The sequence below is a fragment of the Rhinopithecus roxellana genome, chromosome 11, assembly GCF_007565055.1.
Source record: "Rhinopithecus roxellana isolate Shanxi Qingling chromosome 11, ASM756505v1, whole genome shotgun sequence".
Lineage (NCBI taxonomy): Eukaryota > Metazoa > Chordata > Mammalia > Primates > Cercopithecidae > Rhinopithecus > Rhinopithecus roxellana.
The window spans coordinates 127285388-127288983 of record NC_044559.1 but is presented as its reverse complement, the minus strand read 5'-3'; positions in this window follow the sequence as shown (position 1 = coordinate 127288983).

The following is a 3596-nucleotide window of genomic DNA, read 5'->3' as shown; positions in this document are numbered from 1 at the left end:
TCCAATCATCAGCTCACTCTGGTTTCCTCTTCTGCTCCAGCTGAATGGCCACACGTACTACAGCCATTGTTGCTCCCTGTGCCCTTCAGGGTATCTTTTCCCAGCATCTGTCCCCGCAGCACCCCCACCCCCTCACTCTAATTCTGAGCACTCAGCTTGCCCATCAGTCCAAGCCTTCTCCTAATCAGAGCCCTCCTACTTCTGAGCCCCTCCACAGAGGCCTGTTGGTGGTGTTTGGCATTTTATGACAGCTAAACCAAAAAGCAGTGAGGTTTGATAAAAAGAGCCAAAAGTCAATCCTGGCAGGGGAGGATTTGCTCTTTGCCTTAAAAAGTCAAGAGTACCAGCTTTTGATGGAAAAATTTCAAACCTCAAAAAGTGTGAGTACATTTTGCCCCATCAATTACATCTCTCAGAATTCATCCTAAGGAAAAAAGAGAATGTGTAAAGATCAAGCACAAGAATATTCATGAAAGTGCTATACTATCACATAAACTAGAAATAGATGTCCCAGAAGAAGATCTATAAATATACTGTGGCACTTACATTCAATGAACTTCTATGCAGCAATTAAAGTAATATAGAATTATCACAGAGAGATGTCATATTCTATGGCTACTGTATAATATGGGATCTATGACAACAACTCATACAGGACCTATGAAAGGGAAGGGAAGCATGATTGACCTAAGACTCAAAATTAAACTTGAGGTGTTATCCCCAGATGAGGTAGGTATACCCACAAGTTATATCATCTTACACATCTTTATTATGTCACATCTCTATTATGTGACACATCAATATATACCATAATTTTCATAGTCCTGTTTAGGTATTTCCTCACCTTAGCAAAACCATTCTGGAACTTCAAAAACAGTGGACATCCAAGCCATGATGGACTTCAGAGTACGTACCTTTATGTACACACTTATATATTCAAAACAAATGCAAGGAACGGTACATGGAAACAAGTATCTGGGTGGCAGGACTGTATTGTCATATCTCTTTCTCTGTCTCTATTTCCTGTTTCTTCTCCATAATAGTAAAATTCAACTTTTCCTCCTCAACCAGGGAAACTACAAGAAAGGAGTTGGATACGCCTGCTCCTTCTGCCTCCTATTGTCATGCTTCTGAGGTAAACAGGGTCTCTGAAGTCCAGCCAGGACCTTGGATTTTGCTCATGTTACCAATGCCCAGGGTGAGGCGCTTGGTCCATGGAAGGTGGACTTGTTCAAGCGTACTTCTGATGACACATGTGGGATCATTAACAAGGTATATTTATTTTAAAAAGTACTGTTGATTTTACAACACTAAGGAATTATTTAAAATAGATTTTGACTCGTATGTATCCCATAAACATGTAAAATATCATGTATCAATAAAAAAGATTATTTAATTTAGAACTGTAGTTGCTGAAAAAAATGAACTTTGATTTCTCCTGTTGAAAACACAAAGCCCCTCTCAAATGAACAGAGGTTATATGGAGATCTGGAAGTATTGTTGTGTCGCTGGTCTTCAAAACTAAGGCCTGTAAATATAACATACATATAACTAATTTTAAAGGTGTGTCTGAGAAAGTTTCCTACTGCCCTGATTTTCACAGATGAATTGAGATCTGGAATCCTAAAATAATTCTAAGGCAATCTATTGACCACTTAGGTATCATATGACTAGGAACCCACTGCAGTAAATTACAGGAAAGTGAGGCTCAGGGGATGGAACTATTCATACATTGGGAAACAAGCTGGTGAGAGCTGAAGACGGAATTAGAGACTTGTCTGGTTGTAAGGTCACTGAATTGTGCAGCACTGCCCTAGGGTCAAATTACTAAGAATATTAATGAAAGACACTCATGAACCTGGGGATCAGATTAGAGAATGCATTAGCTTCAGCCATGCTACTAATCATACAAACCACAGAGCCCCAGGACCAGCTGTTTATAAATGTGGTGACAGACTATAAAAGTCTTTTTCTTTTCTTTTCTTTTTCTCTCTTTCTTTCTTTCTTTCTTTCTTTCTCTTTCTTTCTTTTTCTTTTTCTTTCTCTCTTTCTTTTCTCTTTCTTTCTTTCTTTCCTTCTTTCTTTTCTCTCTCTCTCTCTTTCTTTCGTTCGCTCTCTTTTTTTTTTTAACTGGCGTAACTAGCGCTGCATAAGATCAGTTTGTGTTCCCCAGCATGTGGTGAGTTAGAAAAGATGTGATAAAGATGGAGCAGTAACAGTTCACCTGTGAGGAGAAGGAACCTGAAATGTCTTCATGCATCATTCTGTGCCAGGACTTCCCATGAGGTACCTTATTTAATGCATCACAGTCCCCATTTTATGAAAGAAAATTTAAGTCTGCAACATCCCCCAGGCACCTGCAGCAGAGAGTGGATTCATCAAGATACAAAGCTGCTGGTCTGCCCCTGCATGCTGCTTCCTGCCCCAAGTGTGAGGGGGACGAGCTGCCCTTTTTTCACCTGCACCTCCCTGGGCAGAACAGAGCATATCCATAATACTTTCTGCAGAAGTATCACTTCTATTTAACACCAGAAACACCGGGCACCAACTTTAAATTTTAAGTAAAGGAAAATGTGGAGCACTTGCAAAGTTACAAAACAAAAAGAAACACAGGAGGAAAATATTCCAATCCATTCTCCACCCTCAGCATTAACACAACAAAATAAAAGAGAACCCACAACAAAAATAAGATTTGCAAAATTTTGTAGTCAGAATCCCCAGCTTCTCTTCTCAGCCTTCCCTGTCCCTCAACTTTGCCTACTAAAATTCTGTTCCATTCAAAGGTCAAGGGAGACTCTGTATTGTTTTTGAGGTTTGGCTTTCCAAAAACCTTGGTTTTCATGAGTGTGCATGTCAAAGCTAAATCCCCTTCTCTTGTTACTGTGAGCTGTTTCAGAAAGGGTGGGAATGTAAGTTTCAAATGTACCTGCTAAAAGTGGCTGTGCAACGCTGACAGTTAGTAACTGTGCACGCTTCAAAGAGCTTGGCTGAGCTGCAGGTGTGTTGAGTTCAACCACGATCTGCTGGGAATGCACATTCTCAGTGCAGGAGAAATGAAGTTGGTTCTAATTCTGCAATGCTGCAGAAAAAAAAATGGCTAGGCATTATGAATTATGCCTGAAATTCCAGCACTTTGGGAGGCTGAGGCAGAAGGATGGTTTGAGACCATTGTAGAAAATAGAATGGTCTATTTGAGGCCAGTCTAGGAAATATAGTGAGACTTCTCTCTCTACAAAAAATAAAATTAGCTGGTTATGGTGGTGCACCTATAAGTCCCAGCAATTGGGAGGCTGAGGAGGGAGAATGAGGATTGTCTGTGCCCAAGAGACTGAGGCTGCACTAAGCTATGATTGTGCCACTGCACTCCAGCCTGGATGACAGAGTGAGACCCTGTCTGGAAAAATAAATTAGCATGGGCAGATTAAGTGGTTAGTGAGCCCACACTAATCTGCCACAGAAGGGAGGAAGCAAATTTGAGGCTGAAATCTAGTTCTTCATTTCCTGAAATCATTCATGCTCACTCTCTCCTTGCATGAAATGCCAACAACCTGGTTTCAATTTTAAGCTCACATTTGCAGCAAACAGTGCAGGTATCT